The 13,045-nt window shown below is 45.1% G+C and overlaps 1 long non-coding RNA gene across 1 annotated transcript in view; it reads right to left on the reverse strand.

Annotated features, from left to right (window-relative positions):
• The window catches only part of LOC136793492 (uncharacterized), a 110,497-nt gene extending 103,638 nt beyond the window's left edge, over window positions 1–6,859 (reverse strand). Inside the window, exon 1 of the long non-coding RNA XR_010838781.1 lies at window positions 6,791–6,859. This is a non-coding gene — a long non-coding RNA (uncharacterized lncRNA). The remainder of the gene's footprint in view (window positions 1–6,790) is intronic.
• Between the last annotated feature and the right edge of the window lie 6,186 nt (window positions 6,860–13,045).

Here is a 13,045-nt window from a genome sequence, read left to right on the forward strand (position 1 = left end):
CAGTTGCATAAAATGGACCTTGCTGCACCGGTCAGTTCCAAGGAACACGTGTAGGTCCTGAGGGTCAGGATAGACAAGGGGCTGCAGCCCTGGCTTGTTTTCTAACCATTTTATCTGGCCCATGAGTGGGAGACAACTTCAAGAAGACCCTCTCCTAATAAGAGGAACCCAGGAGTCAGGGAGAGGAGGGGTGGTGGGTGGAGACAGAGACCTGGTGCCCCGGCTGCAGTGGAAGTCTCTGGAAGACCAGGAGGAGGGAGGCCACACAGAGTGAAGCCCAGGGTCACAGACCTGTCGGAGCTGCTGTTTGTTAGTTCAAGTCCTGCTCTGAGGTGCTCTGTGTCAGCTCTGAGGGACAGGTGAGATGGGGGTGCTCTGCAATGAGGGCTATGCGCACGGTTCCTGTGTGCCCAGCCCTGCCGTGGTACCTGCACAAGGGTGTTCCGTATCCAAGGAGGGGCCTGACCACGAGAGCCCCGTGGGCTGCTGGGTAGCTGCACAGGTGAGCTCCATATCCTGGGAGGGGCCTGACCACGAGAGCCCCGTGGGCTGCTGGGTACCTGCCCAGGTGAGCTGTATATCCTGCGAGGGGCCTGACCACGAGAGCCCCGTGGGCTACTGGGGAACTGGTAAAGATGTCGGGACAGTCAGTGAAGCCACTGAGGATATGCATCCAATAGTTCCTAATTCCTACACCCTGCTGGTCATTGTACCATCCCCCAGGACATAGTATTCTGTATGAGACGTACATGATGCTTTCTTCTGTATTCCATTAGTCCCAGAGGTCACAGAAATTTTGGCTTGTGACTGGCAGGACTCAACATACAAGGAAGACAGTACTGCTGGGCCGTCCTCCCCCAAGGGTTCAAAACTTCCCGCACCACCTTTGGGGAAACTTAACTAAAACCTCAAAGATCTACCTCTGGAGAAGGGAACCCTCCTTCAATATGCAGACGACATTCTGATCCCCAGCCCTACTAAGGAGGCCTCTGAACTACCTAGCCAATAAAGGATAGAAGGTGTCCAAGACAAAGGCTCAAATATCACAGACTAAGGTGACCTGCCTGGGCTTCATTCTCACAGAAGGTCAGAGAAGCCCATCCCAGGAAAGGGAAGAAGTCATTTGCAGCCTTACCCCTTCTAAACCTAGAAGACAGCTTAAGGGTTCCTAGGGAGGTCGGGGTTTGCTGCATCTGGATCCCTAACTACAGTCTAATAGCTGGGCCTCTATAGGAAACATTGAAAGGAAAAGATGATGATCTGTTCGAATAGAATCCAGAAGCGGTCTTTCAAGAATGGAAAGAGCAGTTAATTCAGACCCTTGCCCTGGACCTCCCTAATTTAGCTAAACCCTTTGACCTTTACATTCTGGGTAGAAAGTGAATCGCCCTTGGAGTATTAGTGCAAAAACTGGGACCTCTTGAAATGGAACAATGCAAGAATGCCCTCCAGGTAGGAGAAAGTACGGTCACCAAGGGCTTGGCCCGCCGCCCCATCCAGCCAAGATACTGGGGGTATCTAAAAACCTGGAATCCGCAGCCCGCAAGGCCAACTCCCTCCTAAGGGGAAAGGACCGCACACGGTGATCCTAACCACCCACCATGCCCTGAAGTTGCAGGCATCGCTCCGTGGGCACACTGACCTCGAGTGAGGAAGCCCTCCAACTCCAACCTCCAGAGGGACAACTGGGGGCAACGGGTCCCCATGATGACCCGTGTGACCATCACTTGACATGGATCTTCTCTCAGAAAACAACAAGAGCGTGCCCCAAAAGAGCAGACTACTGCTTGCAGGACTTACTGCACCCAGAGCGGAGCTCATAAGCTTGGCGGGGGAACCCTAAATAACGCTGTCACCATAGAAACGCCTACAGACACCGCGGTGACGGCGGCGGCCGATGAGACCGGCTGCACTCCTGGCTACTTGAAAAGGCCGTTGACTCAGTGGCCGTCATGGGTCTGGATCACCACCGGCCCTGGACTGTGTGGGAGTTGAGCAGGCAGGGCTCTGACACCTGGTGCTGTTTGTACGTTAATTCAGGGGCCTAATTGAAGAAAGCGCAGACTACTGGTCAGAGCATCTAGGCTGGCAGAAACCGTCTGCCTAAGGTGGCCGAACAAATGTGGGCGGGGTAAAACCGGCCCCCCCAGCGTCTCTGCGCATCTCTTTCCTGCACCCTTAAAGGTCATTAGAATCTATAACACTTCAAATGCTGGGGCTCAGGCGGACGAGCAGTGAGGGAAGAGCCCTGGGGACAGTCAACCTCACCTGGAGGCTGCTGGGGAGAAGTTCTGCCCCTCCCCGCGGGTATGAGGCCTCCCGACTCAGCACGAAGCAGTTACAGAAGCGGGGTCTGCACCCTCAGCGTCCCAACAATGAGGAATGGGACAAAAGGCAGAGGAGGGGTTTGTCACCGGCAGAGCCCATGAAAAAATCCTGGGAGATAAAAATAGAATCCGGGCAATAAAGTAAAGTCTAACGTTGATTCCTTTGTGCTTTGTCTAATTTCACTTGCTCCTAGGTTTCCACATGCAGAGGTCCCACACCCGGCACTTCAGAACCTATTTCCTGGTGCAAAATGGCTGGGCCGACACCTCAGCTCGCGGGGCCCCATGCAGACTCCGCGACATGGAGCCTGAGCTCCAGCCAACCCGGCCCTCGAGACTCCGCCCCTTCTGTCCCGCTGACGCTGCCGGGATCCCCACACAGCAGCCCCGCCCACAGCCCTCGGGGGAGCGCACGCTCTCACCTTTCCCCGTTCTCTGATCAGAATCTAAAGTTTCCTTTGCTTCTGAACCAAACTCAGTCTCGTTCTCTTGGCTCCAATGACACGGGGCAGGGGACCCTTGTTGGGGCCCACTCTGCAGGATCAGTGACAGAAATTGAGAACATTGTAACTTCAATGAACAGATGTGTGAGCCAAACTGTAATTAACCTAGAGCCGTGTATAAGGCTCGGGTAAAATAAGATGTTTCCAACACTTCCATTTGATATTTCCATCACTTTAGTATAGGCAAGTTCAGTGAAGGGGATTGTCTTATTTGTCAGGTCAACATTGGAGAAATGAAGTGATTTCTTTCCAAGGATGTACATCGAATAATCTTGACTGAAGCTTCAATATAGTTTTGAATGCTTTTCCATTGAAAATGATACCTCTCTTTCAGCTCCCCCATTTCTGAGAAGCATAAAATCTTATAATTTATTATTACCAAAGGGGAAAGGTGCAGGGAGGGATAAATGAACAGTTTGGGATTAACACGTACACACTGCTATGTATAAATAGATCATCAACACAGAACTACTGTACAGCACAGGGAACTACACTCAATATTTTGTAATAACCTAGAAGCGGAAATAATCTGAAAACGAATAGATATTTTTATTGACATCATCTATCAATGACAGATACAATGGACCCTAAGGGAGGCCGATGGTCAGCGCTTCTGACCCTGAAGACTTTAATCATCTTAAGTTCGGACTCTGCCTACTGCCCAAGGCCCTTAATGAACATACGTGTAGCCATAGCGTAAAATTCCCCAGTTTAGGGTTCAGGGAGACACTGATTTGGAAACATCCCTGGTGTTCTCTTACCATGCACGGGACCCTTCCTACAGCTAAAACATGACTCTGACACCCAGAAGGTGGTACACCATTTGATCGGGAAGAGTTTGGAAAAGGCATCTCATCTCCTCATCTCCAGGGAGTCGGGTTCACCCCTCCAGCGTCTTTCCTAACAATCTCCCCACTTGGGGATGTCAGCACCTTCAACCTCCTGTTGCGCACAGTTTGGAATTTGTCCAGAGGATGAAGCGGAAGGATGAGAAACAATGAGAGAAAAGTCCTAGGTGTTCGGACAGGCACATGTCACTCTCATTTCCAATCAGGAAGACGAAATGACCAAAGGCTAAGATTGCCCATGGAAAAAGAATACGGTTTGAGGAAATCCCACTATTTTGTGGCCAGTTCCAAAAAACACAAGTTGAAAAATGGAACTCAGGATCACTAAAATTCACGAAACTGCAGAGTTGAAAATATCTATCATTGAAAAATGTCTTGAGGGAAGTCACCGAAAAGGAATTGTAAACAAGGGAGAATGGCAGGAAAGGGATTTGAAGAGGTAAAAAGGACTCATCATGAAAGCACAAAAACGGGGCTGAACATCGCCAACGGTGCAGTTAGCCAAAAAGGGCGTATGCTTTTTTCCTGAATATATTAAAGAAAAGGGCATACACCCTTTTTAGCCAACCAAACAGTGGGCATTGCAAATCAATACTACAAAAAGTATCACACTTCGCATCAGTCAGAAGAGCCATCCTCATAAAGTGTAAACACCAGAAATGCAGGACAGGGCGAGGAGTGAAGGGAGCCCTGTGAGGCTGATAGTGGAAATGTAAATTGCCAACGGGCACACTGAAGAAGTGTACTGTGTTTACTAAAACATCTAAACAGATGAGCTACAGAGCATAGGGCACTTGCACTCATGGGCGAATATCTTGGGAAAAACAAAAATCGTCAGGATACAGGCACCCCAACGTTTACCGCCTCTCTGTTTAAAAGAGCCTCGACTTGGATAAAACCTAAATATACCTGGAAGGAAAAAATGGATAAAAGAGATGTGGTACATATGTAGAGTGGAATATAACTCAGCCAGGAAATCAATGAAATAAGGCCAGTTGCATCAACTCAGGAGGAGTTATGTAAGATCATTCTAGGTAACATAAGTCAGAAAGAAAAAGACACATATCGTAAGATATAACTTAAAGGTAGAATCAACAATGGCTACACATGAAACAAATTACAAAACAGAAACATAGTCAAATATGTAGAAAACACACATAAGGCTGCCAAAGGGGAAAGGTGGGGAGGGGTGAGGCATTATCCAGGAGGTTGAAATTAGCAAAGATACCGTTCCAAATACCAAATTGATAATAGACGAGGCCTACACAGAACCTCAAAGAACTGCACTCAGCACACTCAAGTCACCAGAAAAAATTCTATACGACTGTTAAGAATCTGAAAAAGAATTTATTGATGTCTGTTTCTACGTGAATCAAGTGGATGTAGAACAGCAACAAACAGCGTTGAAAATCAGCTGTAACCAATATAACAATAGTAGAAAAAGACAGTGACAGACATAAAAACCCTTATAACTTTTGCCCAGGGGCTATGATGCAACACGGATTGAACACACCTAGACACACAGCAGGATGAGACATAAGGTTGGACACTCTTGGGACTGAGAGGATTGGTGAGGTTGAGTGAGCAAATGCAGACCCTTTAAAGTAATACTGTGTGCTACCCATTCCATGGGTCCCAACTCTCCAGGTGCAACGCAACCTCCCTACAGCTAAAAGCTGCATGGGAAGCCCAGAGGATGATACACCGTGTGATCATGAAAGGTTTCGACAGCGCACCTCATTTTTCATCTCCTGGTGCTCGGGTTCACCATTCCAGCCGCTTTACTAACAATCTCCCCACTTGGAGAATCGGCACCTTTAACCTCCTGTTTCGAACAGTTTGCAATATGTGCCGAGGATGAACGGGAAAAGGGGGAACCAATGAGAGACTCGCTGGAGGTGTTTGGTCGGGCACATGTTACTCTCATTTCCCATCACGAAGAAGAATTCACCAAAGGCTCAGCCTGACGCCCCGAAACCAGGATAGGGCCTGAGGCGATGCTGTGGTTTTCTGGGCCAGCTCACAAAAAGGGCAGTTGAAACATGGAGCTCAGGGGCACTGCAACTCACAAACCTGCACAGTGATAAATGACAACTACCATCCAAAAATACATTGAGTTAAGGCAACGAAGAGGATTTGAAAGCAAGGCAGAATTGCAGGAAACAGATTTCAAGAGGTAGATTGAAGTTTCCTTGAAAGCACATGAAAAGCGGCAGAACTTGGACAATGATGCAGTTGGCCAAAAAGGGAGTATGTGTTCCTTCCTGAATATATTCAGGTAAAAAAGCATACACACGTTTTGGCCAACCAAGCAAGCTGGGAGAGCAAATCAGCACTACAAAGAAGTCTCACTTCCCCCCGGTCAAAACGGCCATCTGAAAAAAGTGTAAAAAACCACAAATGCAGGACAGGCCATGGAGAACAGGAAACCTTGTTATGCTGACGGGCGGGATGAAAATTGCCGCAGACACTCTACAAAAGTGTATGGTGTTTCCTAAAACATCTAAACAACAGAGCTACAGAGCATAGGGCACTTCCACTCATGGGCGTATATCTTGGGAAGACTAAAAATCAACAAGACACAGGCACCCCAAAGCTTAGGGCTGCTCTGTTTACAAGAACCTCGACTTCGGTACCCGTTCCATATCCCAGGAAAGAGAAAAATGGATACAGAAGTTGTGAAACTTATGTACAATGGAATATCACTCAGCCATGAAATCAATGTCATAAGGCTAGTAGCAGCATAATGAGTGGATTTAGGTACGATAATTCAAAGTGAAAAAGGTCACACAGAAAAAGAAATTTATCAAAACATATCACTTATAGAGGGAATGTAAACATGGCTACAAAGAACTGAATTAAAACAGAACAGAGTCACGCTTTTAGGAAACACACTTATGCCTGCTTCAGGGGAAAGGTGAGGGGGGGTTTTCATAAAACAAGAGTTTGAAATTAGCACAGATACCGTTCCAAAAACCAAATATGTAATAGACAAGACCTACTCCTTGCTCAATGAACTGGACTCAACAGCTCCTATTCATCGCAGAAGAAAAAATCCAGCCCTTGTTTCTCAGGAGCTCTGGGGTCTACCTGCGAGGTAAACTTAACTCACCTGGCACAAGGCGGCCATCCCGGGTTTCACATCAACATGATCTCAGGCACAAACCTCCTGGCTTTTCCATTGTGTCTTTAAGTTACTTGTTGAAACAACTGCACAAATATGACAAAGATATAAAATCAGGCATCTTCTGCCCCAGTGCCTGCTCATAAATGATTTTCTGCCACTTTAATGATAAAGATAGAACATTTCAACATTCTGCTGCCCTTATTATTTGTCATTTTTCTTGATATTTCTATTGAATACTCTTTCAATATTTTAACAATGGAACATTTATTTACCTTGTTCCAGACCCAGCCTGTAGTGGTAAAGGTTTTGTTGTTATATTTCTATTATGTTTCCTTTAAAAATCATTATGCTATTTAACTGGATTAAGTCAATTCTACAGGCATTTATCTTATGATATTGATGAAATTAATACATAGAGGGCAGTAGTACAAGTTGATTGTACTCCAGAGCCTCTATTAGCACAGTTAAGTAAGTATAACTATTATCTATATGTAAACCAAAGTACATGCCAAGTGAGACTCTCCGACGCTTCTTCACTGTCTGCCCCTCAAGCCTGTGAGAAATGGAATATTTCTTGCCACCTCAGTAAACAAAAGATGCCACAGTCATCCTCTCCAATGTGAGCGGGCAGGCTGAGGAACTCAGGATATGCAAATACAGGATGCAGGCCCCAGAGAGCTGAGGTGCATATCAAAGGAAGGAATTAGTGAGCCTGACTCCGGCATCTTCGCATAAGGAAAGCCCTGCATTCCTGTAGAACCTGGGAGAGCAGGTTCTCCTTAGCTGACAATCACCTTTTCACGTCCCCCATCAACTGCGCCAGCCCCCCGCCCCGTCCCCTCCCCCCCCCCCCCGGGTGCTTTAGCTCAGGGAGGAAGGGGCGCACAGGGCCTCGGCTGAACAAGAGGCCTGGGAGCCTCGGGAGGAACTTTCGGCCGCTTTCCCCGCCGTCGGGAGGAGGGTCGCTGACGCTGCGGCCGGACCCTGCGCCTCCCTCGCCCCGTGTCCCCTCAGGACGTTCAGCCGCCCTCTCCCCACGCCCCCCGGGCCCCGCGAGCCAGGCCGAGGGCAGGGCCGAGAGGAGGGGCCGAAGTTCCCCGGGACCAGACCCCGAGGCCGCTCGTTCTGCACAGCAGCGGCGGGTGGCCGCGAAACCCTTCCCCTCAGAAGCTGCTCTTGCGCGGCCGCCCGGGCACCAGACCCACTTACCCGGCCCGCCGTCCCCACGACTGTCGCAGCTTCGGCCGCCGGGGCCCCTCCGCAGCCGGCAGCGTCAGTGAGGCCGCCCTCCCCTCGGGCTCCAGGGCAGCTCCGTGACGGCGGACGGAAGAGACCCCGAGCCGGGAACTCCAGCTCTGAGGAAACGCGGGCTCCGTTCTGGACGCAGTGGGTGGGGCCGTTCTGCCCCGAGGCCTCCTGGGAGGGAGCGGGGCGCCGGGGGAGGAGCCGCCAGGAGCTCAGGGCCCCGTCGGGGGTCCTGGAGGGGCGGCCCGGCCTGAGGGCCCCGCCCACTGTGGCCGCAGCGCAGGCCTTTTTCCTGCAATCCTACACAAAAAGTCAGAAAGATACACACGGTCTACAGTGAATGTTCACAAATGGTGGTTGCTGCTGTGCTTACTATCCTATTAAACGTGGGAAATCCATAACACACTTGAAGTTAGAAGTTAACCATGAATGTTTACCTTTCCTTATTATGTCTCTGCTATTCACAATTGTCGTTAATGAATCAGAGACTGTGGCATCACTAGTTAAAAATGAGCTCGTTAAAAAAATAGAACTCAGGCCCACCGGCCCTACGGTATCACAATCTGCAATTTTACACTCTCTCCAGTGTACTTGTGGACCCATGAATAGTTGAAAGGTACATTTCTACCTCGACATGTCTTTTCTGTCTGAGAAATACGCACATTTTATCCAGTTTGATATAAATAAAACACTCAAAAATGCATATGTCCGTGTTGAAACCACCATTTTATCATTTTTTTCCAGATGACTATAGTCTCTTTACTGGTTTTATGGATCACATGACATACTCTTTTTTGTAGTTAGAAATAGAGAAAGTTACTTTGTGAAAAAAAAAATATATGTATATATATATATATTAGTGGATGATTGAAGACACTCTTCTAAATTAAAACCAGTTCTCTTAATTTGCTCTTTTCTTCTTGCGTCACATTATGAACTCTTCCCGTGGCCACATGTCATGTGTACTTTTAATTTCAGGGACTGCTGACATCCCAGGATGTGCCCATAGATTTCTCTCAAGAGAACTGGGAATGCCTGGACCGAGATCAATGGGAATTGTACAGGGATGTGATGTGACAAAAGTATAGGATCATGCTCTCCTTGAGTGAGGATACCTTCCTTCCAGAATTCCTTATCCACCCACAGGGTTTAGAGTCCTTCATTTGTAGAATGTCTCCTGGAATGTTCTGCTTCCTACAATAGGGTTTCAGATTGCAACGATTCAGGAAATATTGGGAGTTTGTGGGTATAATTTATGTTATTCTTTGAAAATTGCAGCCTTCTTTATAATATACTTTGTAACTGCTTGGGATGTGTCTATATGAACAGTGTACTATATGCTTCTGTTATAGTCCTTACAATATTTTATTCTCTTATTATCTGTAACAATCTTCCATGGATTCTTTGGGCTTAAGGTGTATTAAAAGGGAGACGGCGATTCTGGGACTTCCCTGGTGATGCAGTGGTTAAGACTGCGCCTGCCAATTCAGGGGACACGGGTTCGATCCCTAGTCTGGGAAGATCCCACGTGCAACGGAGCAACTAACCCAGTGGGCCACAACTACTGAGCCTGCGTGCCACAACTACTGAAGCTGGTGCACCTTGAGCCCGTGTGCCATTTATTTTTAGAGAATAAAATCACCTCTGAGTGATTACAATTTAGACCAGCTAGTCAAAATTCTTTATCACCTGTTCTTCTCAAACACTGATCAATGGAACAAGTTTTACTAGGGATAAGAGTGTAATTGTATTCTAGAGTTCATATCGGCAATATGGTTTTTGACCTTGATGCTGGATCACGACATTTCAATGGTATAACTGCTATTAATTGTCTCTTTGTTCAATGATTAAAGTCTCACATGATCTGAGTTCAGACTGGAGCCATCCTGCTTGGTTTCTGTCTATTGCAGATTTCTTCCAGTATGAAAGGACAAGAGCAATACGGCTTACTTTACACAATGTCTTCAAACTAAATGATGACATAATCTACATTCAATTAATTTATACATACCCTACTGTAGAGCAGGGTTTGTTACGGTGGCAGAGCCCGGTAATTATGTAAAACTGAAACTTTTATCTGCACTGGTTCAAGTCCTCTTCCTAAGAATATGTTTATAATCAACACTCTTTCACAAGTTACCCAATTTAATTCACCATAGCATTCCTCATATTAACTAAATGGAAAATCCTAAGCTATATACAAATCCAGAAAGGGCCAAAAATCATCTGCCCACATGGATTATTACAACCCATTGCTGAGGCATTCAAATTACTTATTAAATACCCACTATGTCCATCAACAGCATCAATTTATATATTATTGCCCCAATGCTAGCCTTAACCCTGGCTCTCACAACATGAATTCCTCTTCCCATATCTTAGCCACTAATTAATATAAATGTAGGCATACTCTTTATATTAGCCATATCACACCTAGCCATTTATTCCATCCTCAGTTCTGGATGAGCTTCACATTCACCATACTCACTCACTGGAGCTCTAGGGACAGTAGCATAGACACTCTCATATGAAGTAATGTAGCAGTTATTCTATCCTCAGTCTTACTGATAAATGGATCATTTACACTTTCAACAGTAATTATTACACAGGAACACCTATGACTATTTTCTTCTGACCCCTACTCAGAATTTTATTATCTCCGCAGTAGCAGAAATTCAATGAAGCCTCACTTGATTCAACAGAAGTAGAATCAAAACCTGTATATGACTTCAATGTAGAAGATGTAGCAGGCCCATTCACCTCTTCCTTGCTAGACAATATGTCAATTTCCTTATAATAAACATTTCCACAACAATCCATTTGTAGGAGCATTCGACAATCCCTAGGTGCCAGAATTATATACACCCCAAGTCATCATTAAAACACATCTAACAATCTCCTTTCTATGAATTTGAGCATCCTACCCACAATTTTGATATGATCAACGTCTACATCTCGTATAAAAATTTTTTTTCTACTAACATTAGCCCGATGTATATGAGAGTTTTCACCACCTGTCATCATACCAGCAACCCACCACAAACTTAAGAAATATGTCTGACAAAAGAGTTACTGTGATAGAGTAAATTATAGAGGTTTCAATGCTCTTATTCCTGGAATTGAATTCTTCCTAAGAATTTTATATTCTCCATGTTACCACATTACAGCACATGCTATATACTAAGGTTCACTAGGTAAGCTTCAGGCCCATACCCCCAACATGTTGTCGTAGATCCTTCCTGTACTAATAAACTCTCATTGTTTTTACTATCATTCTACTGACCATTATCACAGGAAATATAATTGTATAAGAAGCTCACACTGGTTAATGGTATCCCCATTCTAATAAAAAACACAAACCCATAAGCTACAGAAGCATCCAACAAATATTTCCTAAAACAATCCACCACACCAATACTACTTATAATGGCTAGTATCATTAATCTAATATACTCTGGTCATGGAACACAATGAATAACAAAAATCTTTCATCCAGCAGCATCCACCCTCATGACAATCGCCCTTGTCACAAAAGTAGGACTTTCCCCATTTCACTTCTGAGTGCCTCACGTCACACAAGGCGTCCCATGAACAGCAGGCCTGATGCTATTAATATGACAAAAGTGCACCCCTGTCACTTTTATACCACATGTCACCATCCATCAACCTAAATATACTATTAATCATAGTGATATTATAAATCATAGCTGGGGGCTGAGGGAGATTTAGTCAGACTCACCTGGAAAAAATTACACCCTCCTCATCAAGTGCCCATATAGGATGAATAACAGCCGTTATAAAGTATATTCCGATTATAACAATCCTAAACATACTAATTTATATCATAACAACACTCTCTTCTTATTATTTATGCCCAGAGCCTGTACTACAAGAGTGTCATTATCACACACATGAGGTAAAACACCTCCCATCACAATCCTTTTCCTCACCATTATAGTATCATTAGGACATAGTCCATCACTATCAGGGTTTTTACCCAAATGAATACTTATCCAACAGATAACGAAAATGACAACATCATTCTACCAACATTAATAGCCATCACAGCAGTGCTCAGCATATATTTCTACTTGCAGCTAACATACTCCACATCACTAACTGTATTCCCTTCATGAAACAACACAAAAACAAATCACATTGAACATTCAAAGAAATAACCTTCCTATCATTACTAATCATAAAACCCAGACAATTATTCCACATAACACCCATTCCATCCGTGCTGGACTAGGAATTTAGGTTAGTTCAGACCAAGAGCTTTCATAACCCAAAACAAGTAAAATTTACTTAATTTCTAAAAATAAGGATTGAAAGACTTCATCCTACATCAATTGAATGTAAAGCAAACATTGTAGTTAAGCCAAATCTTTACGAGACTGATGAGTTTTAACCCCAGGAAACTTTAGTTAACAGGCAAATCCTCTGGTCAACTGGCTTCAATCTGCTTCTTCTTCATTTGAGAAAGAAAAAAAGAAAAAAGGCAGGAAAATCTCTGGCAGAATTGAAGCTGCTTCTCTGAAATTACAATTCAATTTGTTGATTCACCACAGGGTTTGTGAGAAAGAGGGCTCAATCTCTGTCTTCAGATTTACAGTCGAATGCTAGCTCAGTCATTTTACCTCTGTTCATACACTGTTGATTATTTTCAACAAATCACAAAGATATCGGCATCTTATAATTACTATTTGGTGCTTGAGCTGGAGTAGCAGGCAGCACCTTAAGAATATTAATCCAGGCTGAGCTATGCTAACCTGGAGCGCCACTTGGAGATGCACAAATCTGTAACGTGGTCATAACAGTCCCTGCACTTGTAATAATTTTCTTTATTGTTGTACCCCTTATATTGCAGGGTTTGAAAACTCACTTGGGCCACTAATAACTCGCACACCTGAGGTAGCATTTCCCCGAGTAAACCATGTAAATTTTTGACTACTTCCCCCATCGTTCTTACTCCTACTCATGTCACCAATAGTA

The sequence above is a fragment of the Kogia breviceps genome, unplaced genomic scaffold (assembly GCF_026419965.1).
Source record: "Kogia breviceps isolate mKogBre1 unplaced genomic scaffold, mKogBre1 haplotype 1 scaffold_89, whole genome shotgun sequence".
In the NCBI taxonomy this organism is placed as follows: Eukaryota; Metazoa; Chordata; class Mammalia; order Artiodactyla; family Physeteridae; genus Kogia; species Kogia breviceps.